Below are 13,416 nucleotides of genomic sequence, written 5' to 3' on the forward strand. Positions count from 1 at the left end.
TTTCATTGGATTTAACAAGCATTTTTTGAATGTGTTTTACTTTCATTTGTTTCAAAAAGCTTTGTTTGAATGTGTTTGACAATCATTTGATTCGAAAAGCTTTATTTTAGTTTATTTGACTTTCATTCGATTTAAAAATCTTTGTTTTAATGTGTTTGACTTTAATTTGTTTAAAAAATCTTTGTTTGAATGTGTTTGAATTTCATTTGATTCAAAAAGCTCTGTTTAAATGTGTTTTACTTCAATTTAATTTAATTAGCTTCGTTAAATGCATTTAACTTCCATTCGATTAGAAAAGCTTTGTTTGAATGTGTTTGACTTTCTTTTTATTCAAAAAGCTTTGTTTGAATGTGTTTTACTTTCATTTTATTCAATTAGCTTTGTTGCAAGCATTCTACTTTCATTCTATTCGAAAAGCTTACTTTGAATGTGTTTCACTCTCATTTTTTCTAAAAGCTTTGTTTGAATGTGTTTTACTTTAATTTTATTCAATTAGCTTCATTGAATGCATTTTACTTTCGCTCTATTCAAAAAGCTTTGTTTAATGTGTTGTACTTTCATTTGATTCAAAAATCTTAGTTTGAAAGTTTATAACTTTCATTCGATTCAAAAACCTTTGTTTCAATGTGTTTCACTTTGATTTGATTTATAAAGCTTTGTTTGAATGTGTTTTATTTTTATTTGATTCAATTAGCTTCGTATAATGCATTTAACTTTCATTCGATTCAAAAATCAATGTTATAATGTGTTTGACTTACATATGATCCAAAAATCTTTGTTTGAATGTGTTTGACTTTCATTTGATTTAAAAATCTTTGTTGAATTTATTTGACTTTTATTTGATTCAAAAAGATTTTTTTGAATGTATTTGACTTTCATTTGATTCAAAAAGCTTTGTTATAATCAGTTTGACTATCATTTGATACAATTAGCTTCGTTAATGCATTTGTCTTTCAATCGATTCAAAAAGCTTTGTCTGAATGTGTTTGACTCTCATATGATTAAAAAATCTTTTATTTTTAGTGTGTTTGACTTTCATTTTATTCAAAATACTTTGTTTTAATTTGTTTGACTTTCATTCGATTTAATAAGCTTTATTTAAATGTGTTTGACTTTCATTTGATTTAAAAAGCTTTATTTTAATGTGTTTGACTTTCATTCGATTTAAAAGGCTTTGTTTTATTGTGTTTGACTTTGATTTGATTCAAAAATCTTTGTTTGATTGTTTTTTACTATCATTTGATACAATTAGCTTCGTTGAACGCATTTGACTTTCATTCGATTCAAAAAGCTTTGTTTGAATGTGTTTGACTTTCATTTGATTCAAAAAGCTTTGTTTGAATGTGTTTCTCTTTCATTTGATTCAAAAAGCTTTGTTTTAATTTAGTTGAATTTCATTCGATTTAAAAAGCTTTGTTTTAATGTGTTTGACTTTGATTTGATTCAAAAATCTTTTTAGAATGTGTTTCATTTTCATTTGATTCAATTAGCTTCTTTGAATGCATTTTACTTTCATTCGATTCAAAAATTATTGTTTGAATGTGTTTTTCTTTTATATGATTCAGAAATCATTCTTTAAATGTGTTTGACTTTCATTCGATTCAAAAAGCTTTGTTTGAATGTGATTAACTTTAATTTGGTTCAATTAGCTTCGTTGAATGCATTTGTCTTTTTTTCAATTCAAAAACCTTTGTTTGAATGTGTTTGACTTACATTTGATTCAAAAAGCTTTGTTTGAATGTGTTTGACTATCATTTGAATTTAAAAGCTTTGTTTGAATGTGTTTGACTATTATTTGATTCAAAAAGTTTTGTTTAATTTATTTGACTTTCATTCAATTTAAAAATCCTTATTTTAATGTGTTTGACTTTTATTTGATTCATAAAGCTTTGTTTGAATGTATTTCACTTTAATTTGATTCAATTAGTTTCGTTGATTGCATTTTACTTTCATTCGATTCGAAAAGGTTTGTTTGATTGTGTTTGGCTTTCATTTGACACAAAAAGCTTTGTTTGAATGTGTTTTACTTTTATTTGATTTAATTAGCTTCATTGAACGCATTTAGCTTTCAGTCAATTTTAAAATCTTTGTTTGAATGTGTTTGACTTTCATTTGATTCAAAAGCTTTGTTTTAATGTGTTTGATTTTTATTCGATTGAAAAAGCTTTGTTTTAATGTATATCACTTTAATTTGATTTAAAAAGCTTTGTTTGAATGTATTTTACTCTCATTTGATTTAATAAGCTTCTTTTTATGCATTTAACTTTCATTCGATTTAAAAAATTTGTTTAAATGTGTTTCACTTTCATTTGATTTAAAAAGCTTTGTTTGAATGTGTTTACTTCAATTTGATTCAATTAGTTTTGTTGAATGTATTTGACTTTCATTCGATTCGAAAAGCTTTGTTTGAATATGTTTGACGTTCATTTTATTCAAAAAGCTTTGTTTGAATGTGTTTTACTTAGATTTGATTCAATTAGCTTCTTTGTATGCATTTGACTTTCATTCAATTAGAAAAGCTTACTTTGAATGTGTTTGACTCTCATTTGTTTCAAAAAGTTTTGTTTGAATGTGTTTTACTTTAATTTGATTCAATTAGCTTCATCGAATGCATTTGACTTTCTTTCGATTAAAAACGCTTTTTTTAATGTCTTTTACTTTCATTTGATTCAAAAATCTTTGTTTGAATGTATTTTACTATCATTCGATTCAAAAAGCTTTGTTTTAATGTGTTTGACTTTAATTTGATTCAAAACGCTTTGTTTGAAAGTGTTTGGTTTTCATTTGACTCAATTAGCTTCGTAGAATGCATTTGACTTTCATTCGATTCAAAAATCAATATTTGAATGTGTTTGACTTACATATGATTCAAAAATCTTTGTTTTAATGTGTTTGACTTTTATTTGATTTAATTAGCTTTGTTGAATGTATTTGCCTTTTGTTTGATTCAAACAGATTTGTTTTAATGTAATTGACTTTCATTTGATTTAAAAAGTTTTGTTAGAATATGTTTGACTATCATTTTATACAATAACTTCGTTGAACGCATTTGACTTTCATTCGATTCAAAATGCTTTGTTTGAATGTCTTTGATTTTCATTTGATTTTAAAAGCTTTGTTTGAATGTGTTTAACTTTCATTGGATTTAACAAGCATTTTTTGAATGTGTTTTACTTTCATTTGTTTCAAAAAGCTTTGTTTGAATGTGTTTGACAATCATTTGATTCGAAAAGCTTTATTTTAGTTTATTTGACTTTCATTCGATTTAAAAATCTTTGGTTTAATGTGTTTGACTTTAATTTGTTTAAAAAATCTTTGTTTGAATGTGTTTGAATTTCATTTGATTCAAAAAGATTTGTTTGAATGTGTTTCACTATAATTTAATTCAATCAGCTTCCTTGAATGCATTTGACTTTCATTCGATTCGAAAATCTTTTTTTGAATGTGTTTGGCTTTCATTTGACACAAAAAGCTTTGTTTGAATGCGTTTTACTTTCATTTGATTCAATTAGATTCATTGAATGCATTTAGCTTTCATTCGGTTTAAAAAGTTTTGTTTGAATGTGTTTGACTTTCATTTGATTTAAAAGCTTTGTTTTAATGTGTTTGACTTTTATTCGATTTAAAAAGCTTTTTTTTATTTGTATCACTTTGATTTGATTCAAAAAGGTTTGTTTGAATGTTATTTACTCTCATTTGATTAAAAAAAAAAAAGCTTTGTTTAATGCATTTGACTTTCATCCGATTCCAAAATATTTGGTTAAATGTGTTTGACTTCCATTTGATTCAAAAAGCTCTGTTTAAATGTGTTTTACTTCAATTTAATTTAATTAGCTTCGTTAAATGCATTTAATTTCCATTCGATAAGAAAAGCTTTGTTTGAATGTGTTTGACTTTCTTTTTATTCAAAAAGCTTTGTTTGAATGTGTTTTACTTTCATTTTATTCAATTAGCTTTGTTGCAAGCATTTTACTTTCATTCTATTCGAAAAGCTTACTTTGAATGTGTTTCACTCTCATTTTTTCTAAAAGCTTTGTTTGAATGTGTTTTACTTTAATTTTATTCAATTAGCTTCATTGAATGCATTTTACTTTCGCTCTATTCAAAAAGCTTTGTTTAATGTGTTGTACTTTCATTTGATTCAAAAATCTTAGTTTGAAAGTTTATAACTTTCATTCGATTCAAAAACCTTTGTTTCAATGTGTTTCACTTTGATTTGATTTATAAAGCTTTGTTTGAATGTGTTTTATTTTTATTTGATTCAATTAGCTTCGTATAATGCATTTAACTTTCATTCGATTCAAAAATCAATGTTATAATGTGTTTGACTTACATATGATCCAAAAATCTTTGTTTGAATATGTTTGACTTTCATTTGATTTAAAAATCTTTGTTGAATTTATTTGACTTTTATTTGATTCAAAAAGATTTTTTTGAATGTATTTGACTTTCATTTGATTCAAAAAGCTTTGTTATAGTGTATTTGACTATCATTTGATACAATTAGCTTCGTTTAATGCATTTGTCTTTCAATCGATTCAAAAAGCTTTGTCTGAATGTGTTTGACTCTCATATGATTAAAAAATCTTTTATTTTTAGTGTGTTTTACTTTCATTTTATTCAAAATACTTTGTTTTAATTTGTTTGACTTTCATTCGATTTAATAATTTTTGTTTAAATGTGTTTGACTTTCATTTGATTTAAAAAGCTTTATTTTAATGTGTTTGACTTTCATTCGATTTAAAAGGCTTTGTTTTATTGTGTTTGACTTTGATTTGATTCAAAAATCTTTGATTGATTGTTTTTTACTTTCATTTGGTACAATTAGCTTCGTTGAACGCATTTTACTTTCATTCGATTCAAAAAGCTTTGTTTGAATGTGTTTGACTTTCATTTGATTCAAAAAGCTTTGTTTGAATGTGTTTCTCTTTCATTTGATTCAAAAAGCTTTGTTTTAATTTAGTTGAATTTCATTCGATTTAAAAAGCTTTGTTTTAATGTGTTTGACTTTGATTTGATTCAAAAATCTTTTTAGAATGTGTTTCATTTTCATTTGATTCAATTAGCTTCTTTGAATGCATTTTACTTTCATTCGATTCAAAAATCATTGTTTGAATGTGTTTTTCTTTTATATGATTCAGAAATCATTGTTTAAATGTGTTTGACTTTCATTCGATTCAAAAAGCTTTGTTTGAATGTGATTAACTTTAATTTGGTTCAATTAGCTTCGTTGAATGCATTTGTCTTTTTTTCAATTCAAAAAGCTTTGTTTGAATGTGTTTGACTTTCATTTGATTCAAAAAGCTTTGTTTGAATGTGTTTGACTATCATTTGAATCTAAAAGCTTTGTTTTAATTTGTTTGACTTTCATTCGTTATAAAAAGCTTTGTTTTAACGTGTTTGACTTTGATTTGATTCAAAAAGCTTTGTTTATATGTTTTTAATTTTCATTTGATTCAATTATCTTTGTTGAATGCATTTGACTTTCATTTGATTAAAAAATCATTGTTTGAATGTGTTTATCTTTCATATGATTCAAAAATCTTTGTTTGAATGTGTTTGACTTTCATTTGATTCAATTAGCTTTGTTAAAAGTATTTGACTTTTACTTGATTCAAAAAGATTTGTTTGAATGTATTTGACTTTCATTTGATTCATTAAGCTTTCTTAGATTTTATTTGACTTTCATTTGATACAATTAACTTTGTTGAACGCATTTGACTTTCATTTGATTTAAAATACTTTGTTTGGCTGTGTCTGATTTTCATTTGATTCTAAAAGCTTTGTTTGAATGTGTTTGACTTTCATTCGATTCAAAACGAATTGTTTTAATGTGTTTACCTTTTTTTGATTTAAAAAGCTTTGTTTGAATGTGATTAAATTTTATTTGGTTCAATTAGCTTCGTTGAATGCGTTTGTCTTTCACTCGATTCAAAAGGCTTTGTTTAAATGTGTTTGACTTTTATTTGATTAAAAATGTTTTGCTTGAATGTGTTTGGCTTTCATTGGAACCTAAAAGCTTTGTTTTAATTTGCTTGACTTTCATTCGATTTAATAAGCTCTGTTTTAATGTGTTTGACTTTCATTTGATTCAAAAAGCTTTGTTTTAAGGTGTTTGACTTTTATTCGATTTAAAATGCTTTGTTTTTATGTGTTTGACTTTGATTTGATTCAAAAAGCTTTGTTTGATTGTTTTTTACTTTCATTTGATAAAATTAGCTTCGTTAAACGCATTTGCCCTTCATTTGATTAAAAATGCTTTATTTGAATGTTTTTTATTTTTTTTTTATTCTAAAGGCTTTGTTTGAATGTGTTTGACTTTCATTCGATTCAAAAAGCTTTACTTTAATGTGTTTAACTTCTATTTGATTTTAAAAGCTTTGTTTGAATGTGATTAAATTTGATTTGGTCCAATTAGCTTTGTTGAATAAATATATCTTTCACTCGATTAAAAAAGCTTTGTTTGAATGTATTTGACTTTCTTTTGATTAAAAAAACTTTTTCATTTGATTAAAAAAGCTTTGTTTTAATTTGTTTGACTTTCATTCGATTTAATAAGCTTTGTTTTAATGTGTTTGACTTTCATTTGATTTAAAAAGCTTTGTTTTAATGTGTTTGATTTTTATTCGATTTATAAAGCTTTGTTTTAATGTGTTTGACTTTCATTTGATTCAAAAAGATTTTTAGAATGTGTTTAATTTCCATTCGATCCAATTAGCTTCTTTGTATGCATTTTACTTTCATTCGATTCAAAAATCATTGTTTGAATGTGTTTGACATTCATATGATTCAAAAATCATTGTTCGAATGTGTATGACTTTCATTCGATTCAAAAAGCTTTGTTTGAATGTGATAACTTTAATTCGGTTCAATTAGTTTCGTTGAATGCATTTGTCTTTCTTTCGATTCAAAAAGCTTTGTTTAAATGTGTTTGACTTTTATTTGATTAAAAATGCTTTGTTTGAATGTGTTTGAGTTTCATTTGAACCTAAAAGCTTTGTTTTAATTTGTTTGACTTTCATTCGATTTAATAAGCTCTGTTTTAATGTGTTTGACTTTCATTTGATTCAAAAAGCTTTGTTTTAATGGGTTTGACTTTCATTTGATTTAAAAAGCTTTGTTTTAATGTGTTTGACTTTGATTTGATTCAAAAAGCTTTGTTTGATTGTTTTTTTCTTTCATTTGATAAAATTAGCTTTGTTGAACGAATTTGACCTTCATTTGATTTAAAATGCTTTGTCTAAATGTGTTTGATTTTCATTTGATTCTAAAGGCTTTGTTTTGATGTGTTTGACTTTCATTCGATTAAAAAGCTTTATTTTAATGTGATTAACTTCTATTTGATTTAAAAAGCTTTGTTTGAATGTGATTAAATTTGATTTTATTCAATTAGCTTCCTTGAATGCATATGTCTTTCACTCGACTAAAAAAGCTTTGTTTTAATGTATTCGACTTTCATTTGATTAAAAAAACTTTATTTGAATGTGTTTGACTTTCAATTGATTCAAAAAGATTTGTTTTAATTTGTTTGACTTTCATTCGATTTAATAAGCTTTGTTTTAACGTGTTTGATTTTCATTTGATTCAAAAAGCTTTGTTTTAATGTGTTTGATTTTCGTTCGATTTAAAAAGCTTTGTTTTAATGTGTTTGACTTTGATTTGATTCAAAAAGCTTTTTAGAATATGTTTAATTTTCATTCGATTCAATTAGCTTCTTTGTATGCATTTTACTTTCAATCGATTCAAAAATCATTGTTTGAATATGTTTGACTTTTATATGATTCAAAAATCATTGTTTGAATGTGTATGACTTTCATTAGATTCAAAAAGCTTTGTTTGAATGTGATTGACTTTAATTTGGTTCAATTACCTTTGTTGAATGTATTTGTCTTTCTTTTGATAGAAAAAGCTTTGTTTGAATGTGTTTGACTTTCATTTGATTCAAAAAGCTTTGTTTGAATGTGTTTGACTTTCATTTGAATCTAAAATCTTTGTTTTAATTTGTTTGACTTTCATTCGATTTAAAAATCTTTGTTTTAACATGTTTGACTTTGATTTGATTAAAAAGCTTTGTTTAAATGTTTTTAATTTTCATTTGATTCATTTATCTTTGTTGAATGCATTTGACTTTCCTTCGATTAAAAAATCATTGTTTGAATGTGTTTGCCTTTCATATGATTCAAAAATCTTTTTTTGAATGTGTTTGACTTTCATTTGATTCAATTAGCTTTGTTAAAAGTATTTGACTTTTACATGATTCAAAAAGATTTGTTTGAATGTATTTGACTTTCATTTGATTCATTAGGCTTTCTTAGAATTTATTTGACTTTCATTTGATACAATTAACTTTGTTGAACGCATTTGACTTTCATTCGATTTAAAATACTTTGTTTGGCTGTGTCTGATTTTTATTTGATTCTAAAAGCTTTGTTTGAATGTGTTTGACTTTCATTCGATTCAAAACGCATTGTTTTAATGTGGTTAACTTCTATTTGATTTAAAAAGCTTTGTTTGAATGTGATTAAATTTTATTTGGTTCAATTAGCTTCGTTGAATGCGTTTGTCTTTCACTCGATTCAAAAGGCTTTGTTTAAATGTGTTTGACTTTTATTTGATTAAAAATGTTTTGCTTGAATGTGTTTGGCTTTCATTTGAACCTAAAAGCTTTGTTTTAATTTGCTTGACTTTCATTCGATTTAATAAGCTCTTTTTTAAATGTGTTTGACTTTCATTTGATTCAAAAAGCTTTGTTTTAAGGTGTTTGACTTTCATTCGATTTAAAATGCTTTGTTTTTATGTGTTTGACTTTGATTTGATTCAAAAAGCTTTTTTTGATTGTTTTTTACTTTCATTTGATAAAATTAGCTTCGTTGAACGCATTTGCCCTTCATTTGATTAAAAATGCTTTATTTGAATGTGTTTGATTTTTTTTTATTCTAAAGGCTTTGTTTGAATGTGTTTGACTTTCATTCGATTCAAAAAGCTTTACTTTAATGTGTTTAACTTCTATTTGATTTAAAAACTTTTGTTTGAATGTGATTAAATTTGATTTGGTCCAATTAGCTTTGTTGATTGCATATGTCTTTCACTCGATTAAAAAAGCTTTGTTTGAATGTAATTGATTTTCATTTGATTAAAAGAACTTTGTCATTTGATTAAAAAAGCTTTGTTTTAATTTGTTTGACTTTCATTCGATTTAATAAGCTTTGTTTTAATGTGTTTGACTTTCATTTGATTTAAAAAGCTTTGTTTTAATGTGTTTGATTTTCATTCGATTTAAAAAGCTTTGTATTAATGTGTTTTACTTTGATTTGATTCAAAAAGATTTTTAGAATGTGTTTAATTTCCATTCGATCTAATTAGCTTCTTTGTATGCATTTTACTTTCATTCGATTCAAAAATTATTGTTTGAATGTGTTTGACTTTCATATGATTCAAAAATCATTGTTCGAATGTGTCTGACTTTCATTCGATTCAAAAAGCTTTGTTTGAATGTGATAACTTTAATTCAGTTCAATTAGCTTTGTTGAATGCATTTGTCTTTCTTTCGATTCAAAAAGTTTTGGTTGAATGTGCTTGACTTTCATTTAATTCAATATGCTTTGTTTGAATGTGTTTGACTTTCATTTAAATCTAAAAGCTTTGTTTGAATTTGTTTGACTTTCATTCGATTTAAAATGCTTTGTTTTAATGTGTTTGACTTTGATTTGATTCAAAAATATTTGTTTGAATGTGTTTAATTTTTATTTGATTCAATTAGGTTTGTTGAATGCATTTGACTTTCATCCGATTCAAAAATCATAGTCAGAATGTGTTTGCCTTTCATATGATTCTAAAATCTTTGTTTGAATGTGTTTGACTTTCAATTGATTCAATTAGCATTTTTAAATGTATTTGACTTTTACTTGATTCAAAAAGATTTGTTTGAATGTATTTGACTTTCATTTGATTCAATAAGCTTTGTTAGAATGTATTTGACTTTCATTTGATACAATTAACTTCGTTGAACGCATTTGACTTTCATTCGATTAAAAATACTTTGCTTGACTGTGTCTGATTTTCATTTGATTCTAAAAGCTTTGTTTGAATGTGTTTGACTTTCATTCGATTCCAAACACTTTGATTTAAAAAGCTTTGTTTGAATGTGCTTAAATTTTATTTGGTTCAATTAGCTTCGTTGAATGCATTTGTCTTTCACTCGATTAAAAAAGTATTGTTTAAATGTATTTGACTTTAATTTGATTAAAAATGCTTTGTTTGAATGTGTTTGACTTCCATTTGAACCTAAAAGTTTTGTTTTAATTTGTTTGACTTTCACTCAATTTATTATGCTCTGTTTTAATGTGTTTGACTTTCATTTGATTAAAAAAACTTTGTTTTAATGTGTTTAACTTTCATTCGATTAAAAAAGATTTGTTTTAATGTGTTAAACTTTCATTTGATTAAAAAAGCTTTGTTTGATTGTTTTTTACTTTCATTTGATAAAATTAGCTTCGTTGAACGCATTTGACCTTCATTTGATTCAAAATGCTTTTGTTTGAATGTGTTTGATTTTCATTTGATTCTAAAGGCTTTGTTTGAATGTGTTTGACTTTCATTCGATTCAAAACACTTTGTTTTAATGTGTTTAACTTCTAATTGTTTTAATAAGCTTTATTTGAATGTGATTAAAGTTTATTGGGTTCAATTAGCTTCGTTGAATGCATATGTCTTTCACTCGATTAAAAAAAGCTTTGTTTGAATGTATTTGAATTTCATTTGATTCAAAAAACTTTGTTTGAATGTGTTTGACTTTCATTTGATTCAATTAGCTTTGTTAAAAGTATTTGACTTTTACTTGATTCAAAAAGATTTGTTTGAATGTATTTGACTTTCATTTGATTCATTAAGCTTTCTTTGAATTTATTTGACTTTCATTTGATACAATTAACTTTTTTGAACGCATTTGACTTTCATTCGATTAAAAATACTTCGTTTGGCTGTGTCTGATTTTCATTTGATTCTAAATGCTTTGTTTGAATGTGTTTGACTTTCATTCGATTCAAAACGCATTGTTTTAATGTGTTTAACTTCTATTTGATTTAAAAAGCTTTGTTTGAATGTGATTAAATTTTATTTGGTTCAATTAGCTTCGTTGAATGCATATGTCTTTCACTCGATTAAAAAAAGCTTTGTTTGAATGTATTTGACTTTCATTTGATTCAAAAAACTTTGTTTGAATGTGTTTGACTTTCATTTGATTCAAAAAGCTTTGTTTTAATTTGTTTGAATTTCATTCGATTTAATAAGCTTAGTTTTTATGTTTTTGACTTTCATTTGATTGAAAAAGCTTTGTTTGAATGTGTTTGACTTTTATTTGATTCAAAAAGATTTGTTTGAATGTTTTTGTCTTTCATTCGATTCAAAAAGCTTTATTTGATTGTATTTAACTTTCATTTGATTCATAAAGATTTGTTTGATTGTGTTTGTTTTTCATTTGATTAAATTAGCTTTGTCAAAAGCATTTGACTTTATTTCGATTGAAAAATCTTTGTTTAAATATGTTTGACTTTCATTTGATTCTAAAAGCATTGTTTGAATGTGTTTGACTTCCATTTGATTAAAAAAGATGTGTTTGAATGTGTTTCACTTTCATTTATTTCAAAAAGCTTTATTTACACGTATTTTACTTTCATTTGATTCAAATAGCCTCGTTGAATGCATTTTACATTCATTCCATTCAAAAGGCTTTGTTTAAATGTGTTTGATTTTTATTTGATTCAAAATGCTTTGATTGAGTGTGTTTAACATTCATTTGATTCAATTAAATAGTTGATTGCATTTTACATTCATTTAATTTAATTAGCTTTGTTGAATGCATTTGACTTTCGTTCAAATAAAAAAGATGTGTTTAAATGTGTTTAACCTTCATTTTATTAAAAAGCTTTGTTTGAATGTGTTTGACTTTTATTTGATTCAATTAACTCCGTTGAATGCATTTGTCTTTCATTCGATTCAAAAAGCTGTGTTTGAATGTGATTGACTTTGATTTGATTCAAAAAGTTTTGTTAAAATGTGTTAGACTTTCATTTGATTCAAAATGCTTTGTTTTAATATATTTGACTTTCATTCTTTTCTAAAAGCATTGTTTGAATATGTTTGACTTTCATTTCATTCAAAAAGCTTTGTTTGAATGTGTTTGACTTTCATTTGATTCAATTAGCTTCGTTGAATGCATTTATCTTTCATTCGATTCAAAAAGCTTTGTTTAAATGTGTTTGACATTCATTTAATTCAAAAAGCTTTATTTGAATGTTTATGACTTTCATTTGATTTAAAAAGGTTTGTTTCAATGTGTTTGACCATTTTATTCAAAAAGATTTGTTTAAATGTGTTTAACTTTTCTTTGATTCAAAAAGATTTCTTTGAAATTGTTTAATTTTCATTTTATTCAATTAGCTTCGTTGACTGCATTTGACTTTCATTCGATTCAAAAAGCTATGTTGAATGTGTTAAACTTTCGTTTGACTCGAAAATCTTTGTTTCAATGTGTTTTACTTTCATTAGACTTAAAAATCTTGGTTAGAATGTTTTTTACTTTCTTTTTTTATTCAAAAAGATTTGTTTGAATGTGTTTAATTTTCATTTGATTCAATTAGCCTCGTTAAATGCATTTTACTTTCATTCGATTCAAAAAGCTTTGTTTGAATGTGTTTAACTTTCATTTGATTCGAAAATCTTTGTTTGAATATGTTTGACTTTCATTAGATTTAAAATTCTTTGCTTGAATGTGTTTGACTTTTATATGATTCAAAAAGGATTGTTTGAATGCATTAGAATTTTATTCGATTCAAAAATCTTTTTTTTTTTTATTGTTTTTACTTTCATTTTATTTAAAAAGTTTTTTGAATGTGTTTGACATTCATTTTATTGAATTAGCTTCGTTGGATGCATTTTACTTTCATTCAATTTAAAAAGTATTGTTTTAATGTGTTTGACTTTCCTTTAATTCAATTAGGTTCGTTGAATGCATTTAACTTTCATTCAATTCAAAAAGCTTTGTTTGATTGTGTTTGACTTTCATTTGATTCAAAAAGCTTCGTATGAATGCGTTTGTCTTTCATTTGATTCAATTAGCTTCATTAAATGCATTTCACTTTCATTCGATTGAAAAAGCTTTGTTTAAATATGTTTGACTTTCATTCAATTCTAAAAGCTATGTTTGAATGTGTTTCACTTTCGTTTGATTCAAAAAGCTTTGTTTGCATGTATTTTACTTTTGTTTGATTCAATTAGCTTCATTGAATGCATTTTACTTTTGTTTGATTCAAAAAGTTGTGTTTGAATGTGTTTCACTTTCCTTTGATTCAAAAAGCTTTGTTTGCATGTATTTTACTTTCATTTGATTCAATTAGCTTCGTTGAATGCATTGTACTT

The sequence above is a fragment of the Chenopodium album genome, chromosome 9 (assembly GCF_948465745.1).
Source record: "Chenopodium album chromosome 9, dcCheAlbu1.1, whole genome shotgun sequence".
In the NCBI taxonomy this organism is placed as follows: Eukaryota; Viridiplantae; Streptophyta; class Magnoliopsida; order Caryophyllales; family Amaranthaceae; genus Chenopodium; species Chenopodium album.